Source organism: Strix aluco, chromosome 6, assembly GCF_031877795.1.
Source record: "Strix aluco isolate bStrAlu1 chromosome 6, bStrAlu1.hap1, whole genome shotgun sequence".
NCBI classification, from domain to species: domain Eukaryota; kingdom Metazoa; phylum Chordata; class Aves; order Strigiformes; family Strigidae; genus Strix; species Strix aluco.
Window position 1 is genome coordinate 31,486,862 of NC_133936.1, and position 12,090 is coordinate 31,498,951.

A 12,090-nucleotide genomic window follows, 5' to 3' on the forward strand; every position below is an offset into this window, starting at 1 on the left:
CTCTGACTTGGCAGCTAGTGAGGATGCAGAGCCTGAAAAGATGAGTTCAGCCCAGAATGAACACTATACCATGATACAAAACATCTATTTTCTGTCATAAGTAACAGCAATCTTGAGGTTTTTGTTTTCTAATTTACATAAAAGGAATCTTTAGTATCAGGCTGAGTAGCTCTCCAGAAGGAAGAGGATACTATTCACTTAAAATAGTGAATGATAGTTAGACGTGTGCTATTCAGTTTAATTAATGATTGCATTTACATTGCTTCACTCCTTTAATATGATGCAACAATGGTAATTACTAACTTTTTTGCAGTTTAATAGACCTTGCAACTGCAAGATGATCCCTCTTCCATTTAACAAGCCCCTTATAATAGCTTAATAAATCTGGTTTTGCTCTTTGACAATTCTCATTAAAATGCTTTGGAAGGTACCACCATTCATCTGATTCATCCTCTGATTTTCAAAGGATCTGACTGCACACAAGTCCAATTTAGAACTTTCTACACTCAACATCTCTGAAAATCCAACACCAGGCAGGCAATTAGAAGTTTCCAACCTTTCCTCATCTATAGGGTAATGTGCAAAACAATTATGGTTTGATACAGTGTAATTTAAGAGAAGGGAATTGCATGCTAAAATGGGAACCTCAACTCATCCCGTTAGCACAGAGAAAGGCAACCCATCATTCTTTGTCAAGTGATGGCAGTGCAATGGATGAATTTACATACATGACCATCTGTTGCCAGATTACACAACAGCAAAGCAACTTTCCAGACTGCCAAATGTCTGCCCTTGTTCAGAACTTCCTTGGTTTTGTAGGCTCTCTTTACTACAAAATAAAACACAACACTTTACAGAGTACCCTTCATCCCAAAACACTCTGTGGACTGCAAACCCTCTCACAGAACTGTGAGAAGTTTCAGGATTGAGCATTACATAAACACAGGACTAGCACACTGCTGCCGCCTGCTCCACAGTGGTCTCTCATGCCATATTCTAAGCACATATAACCAAACTCCCACTCACATCAAAAGTGCTGCAAAACTTCCAATACATGTAAAGCTCCGACAGGACCTTCGTTTGAAATATCCCTTCCCAGAAAGTAAGCTGCAAAGGACCTAGACTGCACCTATTTCAGACATGTGAAGGGCTTGTGTCCCTCATGACAGGAAAAAATTGTGAGGTTACAGGCCATGCTGTGATGCAGACCCAATAGTACACCATTAGAGTCACCCTGTATCAAAAAGTCCAGTGAACTTAATGTAAAAAATAATTCCACAATGAAAACTGAGAATATATTAAAAAAATCATATGGCAAGATACTGATTTTACACCAGTATCACAAAAGCGCAACTCTGCCAATGTTGAGGATTTCGTGTCTCCAGCATGTGCCAGAAAAATTATGACGTTTTCCATAGTCCCCTTTCACACACAGATAAACACTAGAGAGTCTGATGTAAAGCTGATTATCTGCTCAGCTCAAGGTTTCCCCAACACACCACTGTTTGATATTTATTTTACTTCTTTTAGGATAAAATAATAATTAGTACATTAAAAAAAGTCAGTGCAGCTATTGTAATCAACTCTCTGCCAACCACGTTCTCTGGCCTTTTGCAAAACCTTCAATCCATCCGCAATTCAGTAAAGAATCAGCATATGTAGATCTACAAGGGGCACAAGAGCACAGATATTAAAGACAGGTGTGTGGTTTTACCAACAGATAATAAAGGCAGAACTGTTTTTATTGAGTAACAATGAAGCAGTGATAATGGGCCAAACTCTACTTGTGGATTTCAGTAAGCACAGGCCCCAAGAGAATCTGGTTCTAAATTAGTAACATATGAACTGCTGCACGCCCAATCATTTACATCAGATCCTTAACCAAATGGCCAAATCTGAGGAAAACCCCATCAGGGCCAGGGAAGCCCTGATCTTGTATTACCATCACACAGAAAATATATTCCCTGCAATTCCCCCCTTTTCACCCTCACCTCATGAGCTTCCATTCCCACTTGAGTATCTAAACAGACATGGTCAAAACCCTGGTGCCTTCTGACTGTCAGAGTGCCTTCCAGCCCCTGGGATCTTCCCTGACCTTCCTCCCTTAACAGACCTCTTTCCAACCACCATCTTCTGCATTCTTTACTACTACAAGCCTCCAGGAACTCTTCTTACACAGCAGCTGCTCTAGTTCATCTGTATTTGCCTCACACTGCAGATCACTTCAGGGCACCGTTGGCAGATACATCTCTTGCCCTACCCACCCTACAGCTATCTGATAGCACACACCTGATCTTTCGACTCCTTTCTGCTGTTCTTTCCTTATGTTTCAGACCCAGCTGCCTCTCTGTTGACCAGATGAATCATCCAATCCTCTCTGGCTTCCACTGTGTTTGTACACAGCATAATTTGGCTATTGTGGAGGAAGAAACCCTCAAGTTCTTTGAGAATTTTAATGAGCAGTAGGTTTCCTTCTTTCACTCCAGTAACAAAATGGCTGCAGTACACGGGAAACCTCAGGAGCTGCAGGAACAAACAGGGAAGCCTCTTCCACCTGAGCGCTATGCAAGCAGTCTATCTCCACACCATCCCTCTCATCAACTCCAGAGCAAGGAGCACAAGCTCTGATCCTAACACCAAAGCACAACTTCATGCCAGCAGCTTAAGAAACCAGCCAACTCAAAACAATTTCTAGCCAGCATTAAGCTGTTATTGGAAACAGAATTACAAAAAAAGGCACCATTTCATTCAGACTGCACCCTAAAGATCACCAAATCAAATTCTGCACAGGTTGGTATTACTGCACAAGATAGTTATTCCTTGCATCAACACAGAAAGTCGTCCCACAGTGATGACATTTTGGGACTTGTTGATTTTTTCCACCACTAGTATAAACCACAGTCTCTGAATACATTCCCACTCAGAAGTACCACCACACCCAGACTGCATGTGCAAGGCTTTCATTGCGTTTAATTTTACACAGAGAACTATACACAGCACTAATTTAAATACTAAAAGCAGATAGTTTAAGTGTAATGCAGAAGTAGAAGCCGCAAGCTGGATGTGTGTAGAACAGTACATGCTGAAAACTGTTTTTATATATTACTAAGTAATTCAGTCTGAAATGACCATTTGAGTACATGCTTGAGCTTAGAGTCATCCAAAGCCCAAATACACTTTTTCTTGGCAGTTGTACTTAAACCAATAAGAAAGCCTCAAGTTCTGATCTGCCACCCATTAGCTGTCAGTCTGCATCAGTCTTCAGCAGCAATAAAAGCCACATGCTAAGGAGAGCACTCAGGTGGACACTCCAGTGCTGAACCTTCAGGGCAAGCTTTGCACAGGTTTCTAACAAAATCAACCAGGATCCTGAAGAACTACCATCACTCAGAAATGTCTCATAGCACAAACACTATCTTTTGGTGCCGCTCCAGGTAAGAGTCAGTCAAACACCATAAATCCTTGCATGGATTTTGCATCAAGTTGGGACAACAAACACCAGCCTACTTGCCCTGAATGCAGGGTGTTTATTTTGAAATGCTGCCAGGCAGGTTGGCCTTACCAGCACAGAAGGATAGCAACTCAATGAGACTGAGCTGCCAACACAACAGTGGCAGCAGTTTCTTTAATGCTAACTCAAAACACACCCACAACTTTCGAGGATCGTCACCTCCCAAGAAATCATATTCACAGTCCACTTGACCATGCACAACACAGATAACATTGCTCAACACCACTCAAAACATAAAACAGCATCAGCCCTCTTCATGGAACCAACAGGTTTAAGTTACCAATTTAAAAAAAAGGAATAGAACAGACCTCCAGTCAATGAACATCAAACTGTATCAGACAGGCCAAAACCTGTCCCCAACTCTGAGCAACAGCACAGCAGTATTCAGAAACAGGTGAGGCTTCTTTGCCATTTGAACTCTTACCTTTTCAACAACTTGGGGGATTAGATTCATCAGTAATTTAAACACTGGATAAAGTACACAGCCATAGGCATTTTTTTTTTTCAGTCAGCAAACCACTAGAGAGAGTACTGAAAGGCCTATTATGAAGGCCAATCACTAGCCTTTTCTTGAATGACCACATGAAAATCGGTGACTGTTCCACAATGGATTGAAAGGGCCTTTTGTCTGAAGGAAAAGGACAAGGAGTCACAAAGTATTGCAGATTCATTTGTAACTCATGGTTTTTGAAGAAACTGCATAGTTTCAGTTCAGAGCAAATCAAAAAAAGAACAGGCTCTGAAAATGTTATGCCACAACCCTTTCCTACTATGTATATGCAGAGCATATTTTTAGATTAGTCTCTTTTGTATTACAAAAAGATGGGCAGGCATTCTATATTATTGTTGTTTTACAAGAGAAGTTTAAAACACATGCAGAGTTTTGACTGTATTCCAAAACCCTAATTAGAGTCTGCTGCTCTCTTTGCCTTGTCTAAACAGAAAATCACAGAAGCTTTTTTGGTACAAGATCTAGTAAAAGTATAATTGCACTGGGATAATAAGTGAAAGCATTGTCACTGTTACTTAATAATCACTTTAGTAATTGAGCAAATTTGCCATCACCCATCAAGTATATGGTGGCCTATTCAACAAAAAGATATTTTTTATGTTGAGAAACCAGCATTTGACTGTTTAATTCTGAAGTCTGTTTCTGAAGTCTCTCTCAAAAAAGGGTCAATTACATCTGCTGACATCTTCTCAGAAGAAACATTTTCCTTCTCCACCCGTCCCAATCACATTTTCAGTTCTCAGGTTTTACATGCAAATGCACACACACCCAAAATGGGATTTGCACACATGATTTCATTACAGAGTTTCTAAACAAGCCTCACACAGACAAACTTTCAGCAGGAAAGACAGTGGGGGCTAATAAGCAAAACCAGATTTCTTCTAATCCATATCCAGAAGTAGGGAATTACTGCACTTCCATTCAAAAACAAAAGTCACAACTGTCAGACCTGCCCTCTTCACTCTCTTGTTCCACTCATGTACTATGAAACTGAACAGTCAAAGAATGTCAGTTTTTACTCTCCAGCTTCTTGCCACATCCCAGAATTTATATTCCTTGTGCTCCCACAACCCCTCCTGAAATCAAGCAATATATTTTGCACACACCATTGGTCAAGGTGTTAGTCGGATTCAGCTCTTCTGACCACCCTATCAAATTACATCAGGCAAGGAGCTGGTCTTTGGCATGTTACAAGACAGCACTACCCGGGCCAAAATCTTTGCTGCGGGAATCACCCACGATGCCACTTTCAGATATATATCTGAAGTAAAAGTCCTGCCATACCAAATATACCCCCAAGGTAACTACACACCCCATCGTCTCATACTCTATAAAACATGAGCTTATAGTCCTCAGGACTGTAAAGACAATCTTGCAAATGCAAAGCAGAGGCAAAAAAGCGCTGCACCCTCTTCTTTGAGCTCAGTGTGCTCACAAACAAACAGGGCAAAGAGATGTGAATGGTACAGCCCCCTGCTAATCTCAATGAAGTTCAGGGCCTGAAATATTTCATATGATAATGCTACAGTGTTGCTTTCAAATATTAGCAGGGGAAGGTGCCCAGTCTAAAATAAAAGCACTTTGCTATCAAAGTTAACTATTTCACTACTGTTCATTTTTGTACACAAAGGAGAAACCTGCAAGAAAACTAGTGAAGCATCTAAGGAGGGAAAAGGCAGGAGGAAGAAGAGAGAAACTGAAGGATTGGGACAGTGCAGAAAAACATGGAGGAGACATGGCACCAGCCATAGGTATGAAGTCATATTTCCCCAGAGTAACACGGGCAATAGAATCCTTAATGTTAACTACAGTTAACTGTAAGTTATTCTTCTTCCCTTGATCTTTGTGCAAAGCCTCACTGCCTCTGGGTCTTCTGCTCCAAATTGTTAACGCAGCTTTACTTTTATCCTCCAGTGCACAGTGAAAAGTGGAGTTTGACCTTTTCTTTAGATGTGTAAAGCACCACACCAGACTGTTTTGAGAAAATGATTGAGGATTTTTTTTTTGCGTTCTGCATGACTAGCATTACTTAACAGTGTCCAAAGACCTCTAAGGCATGGGCCCTAAAAACATACTAGGAAATACAGTCCCTAGAACGACAACAGAGGCAACGCATGTGGGTGAAAACGAGCACAAATCTAACAGCCTGGGGAATTAATACCAAATACAGGTTGCCTACAACTGCTGGCAAGCGCAGCTTTGGTACTTCCCCCACTGCTAGACGAAAACTCAAAGAAAATATAAAATACGCTGCAGGCTGTTGGAACCTTGTGCTTTCTCCTAAAAATAGGCCAGAACTGATTTCAGTTCCATACAGGTATTTCCTTAAAATTTGGGAAACGGCGGGAAGGTGTCCATGTTGACATAGCTTCATTTGCATTTCTTTTAGCAAGAAGGACTAGATAACTGATATAGATTCAGAACCAAACTTCCCTCAGCACAGGAAGTACTTGGAGATGCTTGTGTTCAATTTTTAGGCTCCTTACTACATGTCAGACAAAGCAATAACTCTCAAGCACATGTTCCTTCTCAGGCATCTGCCTGGGCATAAAGACTGTCAAAATAGACCCTTCACTTAAAGATAACCCTGAGAACATTTTGAAGGGCACTTAATTTACTTCATCTTAATCATAACACTTTCTTATACAGCAAATTTCCCAGAGTTGTGACCTTACCTCCTTACATGTTTATACAGCACCTGACACAGTACAAGCCTTATCTTGATTAGTGTCCCATTACATTTAACAGATCCTGCTGTTCTCATAAAGGGCCAAACTCCTTCAACTCCCCTAACACAATTAGTGGGAGAACACTCACAGCCTATCAGCAGTGTTCAGCTCCATCAGGTTGTGATGGCGCCTCATGAAATTCATCAACCTGTTCTGACCTGGAAATCATTCTGCATTTACACAGTTTGACTGCATTCACGGCAACAATTGTGGCAAGGGCACAGTGCCCTGCTCACAGCAGCTTGAAGACTCCAGTTAGTGGTGTTCAACAGGTTACCACCCAGGATTTCTTTCATGGCCAGTGCAAATATGTTCCTAGTTAACCTTGACATCCTGCATGCAGCCATCTTTTCCACTTTCTGACTATAAAGTTTTTAGTTTATCTAATCATCACATTTTGGAAAACATCTTATGATTGCATCAGGAGCTCAGAGAAACAGAAGATGCTTTACACACACACAGGTAATTCAAATTTAAAAGTTAACAGAAAATAATTTCTACGGAAGATCGTTAGTTGCCTTGCAGCACATTTTCAAGCTGAATCAACCAAATCAATCCAGGGGAACGTGACCTAGAATGAAATAGGTGAGTTTTCTGTGGTGCCTTTTATCCTAAAGCAAATAAATCTGATAGTACAAGTGATTCACATCTCAGGATGATGAGGTTGAGGAAGAAGCTTACACTGTTCATTTACAGCTTAAAGGAAGTATCGCATTCTGATAGAGAATAAAAGAATATTGCCAGCTACCCGTGCTTATCAACAAATTCCACACCTAATGATTAAATTCTTCAGGCACAGTAAAAAACGAACGCTAAAAAAAAACCCCAAACAAACCAAAACACATCCACACCCCCATCACCTTAGCGGTCTTTTACCTTGGTGCAGCTACAACAAATCCTCCAAGGGGTGGATCTGTGCAGAGCCCGTAGCTAGGGCACAGCACCCTCCGTCCCCCCCTCGCGCTGTGCCAGCGCTGTGCTCGCAGCAGCGCTCCGCAGCCCGGCCACAGACGCACGGAGCGTTTCAGGGACAAACGCGCGGCTGGCTCCGCGCCCCCGGCCGCCAAGACAGCCCAGGGATAAACGGCTGCGCTCGGGAGGACCGGCTGCCTGTCCCCCCCGGGCCGCCACTTAAATCATTTATGACCCAGGCTGTTACCGAATAGCCTCCAACAGACCAGCCCAGTTTCGGCTCCGGCGGCGGCCGGGGGCTGGCGGAGCGGCGAGAGCGGGCCAGCCGCGGCGAGGGGCTCCCAGGCGCCGTCAGAGCCAGCCCCGGCGCACGTCGGGCGGGGTCCGCGGGGCCGGGCCAGGCTGCGATCCCCGTGCCGCCAGGAGCGGCCCGCCCGCCTCCGCGTCTCGGCGCCGGGGCCTGAAGCGTTAGAGCAGCGGGTGGGGTACCGGGCGGCACCACAGTAACCGCCCCCCCCTCGGCAGGAAACTCCCGGCGGGCCCTCCTCCGCCCCCCGCGGGTGCCGCCCAGGGCAGGCACAGGCAGGGCAGGGCAGGGCAGGGCGGCGCCTTACCTGGTAGCCGCCGGGCCGCCGCGGCAGAGGCCAGGGAGGAGGCTGGGACCGGCGGGGCAGCTGGTGGCGGGGCGCGGCGGTGACTCCGCCGCCCGCTCGCGGGGACGGGACACGCCTCGCGCCCCTCCCCTACGCGCGCGCGCGCGCCGCCCCGGACCCGCCTCAGTAACGGCCGCAACGGCCCCCGCCCACAGCAACGGTGGCGGCGGGAGCGAGGGGCCGCGGCCGGGGGGGCGGCGAGAAGCGGGGTTCGGCCGCGCAACGCGCGGCTGTGCTGCCCGGTGCCGGCGGGGAAGGGTCACGGGGGACGGAGAGCAGCCCCCGGGTCCGCAGCGGGTTCACCGCTTCCGTGTGCGCCTCTTGCCGCGCGCGAATAAAAGCCCGAGCCGCGCAGCGACGGCTCTAGCCCTCATGGACAGACCTGCCCCAGAACTCACTGAGCAGAAGGAAGCAGGCGGCACCAACCCCTGCTAGCGCGGGAATCTTCCTCTCTCTGAATACTCGTGGCAAACCACCAGAATTTAAAAACTTACCGCAAAGTTTTTCAGGAATCAGTGCTTTAAAATGCCGCCTAAAAGCTCCAAGGAAAGTACGTAGTCGGGGTTGTTAAAACAAAGCTAAAGGAGCAATAAATAACTATCCCCTTAAATTTAAACACTAGAATGTGGAGGTACAACCACATGCCTGGAACTGAAAAAGAGCAAATTTTCCATAAACAACTGTAATCTGGATTTACTATCAGTATTGGTGTCTTACACCGTCATCAGCATTTCCCTTAAACACATATCACTTCTCATTTTTGTTAGCAATATGAGCTACAAGTACTGGAAAATCATAGCATTTCCTCTCAAAATCGTTGCATACCTCTCTTCCTGCTAATGCAAAGGAGACTCTCTTGGTCATAACAACCTCTATGTGAACTCCCTACCCTCAGCCAGAAAACTAACTTCTTACCCCTTCCCCTCAGTTTGGAGGCAGCACTTAGTAGTTTTTCAACCAAGGATTCCCAAACTGCAGCATGGAAAATAATTCAAGGTGAAATTTATAGTAAGAACGTACCCAGCCCACCCTCCAAACGGGGCAGAGCTGGCAGCGTTTCCTCAGGGCAGGCAGGTGGGCTGGCTGAGACACACCTCGGCAGGATGGCACACAGCTCTCTGTGACGGCCGTGCCCAAGCAAACCTCGCTGGGCAGTTTCTACTCTATTCAGTTGCAGTGGCTTCATGGAATGAGTATCTGGTGAATGGACTCATTCACCTGCTGCAGAAAGCTGGGCATGAATTAGATACTCAATGTTACGGTGAGGCCACAGGTTCAGAATTAACACTTCATTTGGAATCATGTCTTCAAAACTATTCAGATCTTCAGTAAATGCTGGTTTATTTTAAGCAACGTAACTTTGAACGTCCAGGCTTGTATTTGTGTTCCAAGAGTGCTCTTTATAGCATTGCTGACATTTGTCTGCACCCTGAGCTGTATGAATTTTGCCTGGGAGTTTTGGAAATAATTCTGAAGTTCAAGAGAACGGCGCATTATATTCGTAAAACAAGGGTGCCACTGACCTTTCAGCACAAGAAATAGATGTGAATCATGGACCTGAGACTCATCTAAAGGAACACAGTGGAAACACATAGGATGAAAGGCTCTAAAGGCTTTACAAATTATATTTGGATGGGGGAGAGCAGGGAGAAAGAGAATGTGGGAAAAAGAAGAATGAAAAAGGATCCTGCTGTTTAGCTCATGCATAAACTGTATGTGCTCAGCCAAAGGTCACTCCTTTTATTTTCTCATTAATTTCAATGATAGTAGATGGTATATGAAGAACAATCTAAAAATAAGAACAGCCAGAAATAGCTTCAGTTTTTGTGTGACAGTGTAGTGGGAAGAAAAACCTCAGCTGCAACTTTATTCCGTATCTTTACTTCTGACTTTTTAAAAGTGACTTAAAGTTCATTATTTAAAATGAACTGTAAATCTATTTAGAAAAGTTAAACAAAAATGGTTCTACTTTTTATGTATTTTCCAATAAAGTCTCCAATAAAGAAATTAATTCTTGGGATTTTTTTTTCACCCACCACTGTTGGTAAGAAATAGTGTATTTGGACAGTTTTGAGAGTGAGTTGTCTGGGTACTAAACACAAGTGAGGAAAATACTAAGTACTAGGCTGAGGTGTAAACAAATAGATAAGGAATAACAGCTTTGGGAAGCCTGCAGGTGCATGCAAAAGCTGGCACAAGGAAATTGCCAGCCACAGCAACTGAAAGTAGAGGCCAGAATGGGAACATAGAAGGGATCATGAATATTCTGCAATGAGAATCATGAATGCCTGCCTCAAACAAATCTTTAGGAAACAGGAGCCCTTCATACACAGACTGATGCAACATCTGCCAACTTTTTTCTAGGGAATAAAGGGCCAATACCTGGAAGCTGATCTCCAGACAAGGTGCCACAGATTCTACACCAGTGTTGAAGGAGTTTTAGTATTACTCCACCAGCTTTTTAATTTTTGCAGGAAATTTGCAAATCTGCATTGATTTGCAGTATCTTTGGCTGTATGCTGAGCCTATATTTTCAAAAAGAGGACACCAGCTGCCCAGAGTGTAGTTCTCATCTTCTTATGCCAAATACCAGTATGAACCTTATGGTCAACACATGTTGCAGTTTGCCATTCCTCTGTAGAGGTTATTCATTGATAAAGGTAAAATGATAATCAACAACAATTAAACATCCCAGCTGGAACCTTTGGGCTATATTAGAAGCAAGATGGCCTGGTCAGAGCACTGACTTTGGAGTTTGCATTAAATCCTCAGTTGACAATATTTCCTATAGAACCATGGCCATATTTCTGATGTGACCACTGACAACTCATTTAACTTCTCTGGGCCTCAGTTTCCCATCTGCAGAAGAAGAAAGGAAATTCCAAACCTCAGTGTGTATGTATACATGGGACACCAATTAGTGTATATGCCAGCTGTATCTGTACAATATAGTAAATTTGGCAGTAAAGGTGCCTTAATGATTTCTAGTTCTCTTGCAACCTCTTTGTCTCCATCCTGGCACTGTAATCTGTTACTCTACTCAGTTTGTGAAACTTCCCCGCAAGACCAGACCATGGAAATGACCTAGGCTAAAAATACCACCCCCCTTTTCTGTAAATATTTTTTAACTGAGATCCAGTTGATACTGAAGCTCTGGCAGCTTGTGACCTGGCATGTAAAGGACCTTGAAATCTGACATGTCATACTCTAACATCCGATAAATGAGCTGCAGTAATCTAGAGGGATGTCACAACACAACCTTTGTAAATTCTTTGTATCTGAAGGGGAAGAACACATTGCCACACACAATATGGGTTTGCATCTTGTGCCACTTGATTACTATTGGGGCTAAGGATGGAACAGGAACCAACTGAATGCAAAGGTAATAAAATATATCCCTATGTAATTGTTCAATCTCCTTTCTTCTTCAGACACCTACTGCTCCCACAAGACTGACAGACTCCGAAGCTTCAGTTACATCAGTACCACCACGTCCTCTTGGGCTGCTTCTCGGCAGTTTCACAGTACTACCTGAAGCAGGTCACTGCCATTTTTCCTGGCTTACAGATAAGAGACAGCAGCACAGAAAGAAATGGCGCAGAGAACTTCCCAGCTGCAGAAATGAGACACAGGTCTTCGGAGTCCTGCCCAATGCACTAACTGCAAAGCTTTACCTCCTGCCCTTTGGGGGGGCCCACTGCTTCACCAAAGGGACTGTGCCACATGCAGCAATGGGACTGGAGACCACAGAGCATCTGGAAGGGAGCTGAGGTG

The 12,090-nt window shown here is 44.2% G+C and overlaps 1 protein-coding gene across 2 annotated transcripts in view; it reads right to left on the reverse strand.

Moving 5' to 3' along the window:
* SPATS2L (spermatogenesis associated serine rich 2 like) overlaps positions 1–12,090 on the reverse strand; it is a 155,111-nt gene that overhangs the window by 78,536 nt on the left and 64,485 nt on the right. Inside the window, exon 1 of one of the 2 annotated variants that reach the window (XM_074829522.1) lies at positions 8,278–8,338. The exons of the other annotated variant lie outside the window; for it this stretch is intronic. The gene's annotated coding sequence lies outside the window, so the exon portion shown is untranslated. Of the gene's footprint in view, positions 1–8,277; positions 8,339–12,090 lie in introns of those variants that run through there. 2 annotated transcript variants of the gene reach the window in all.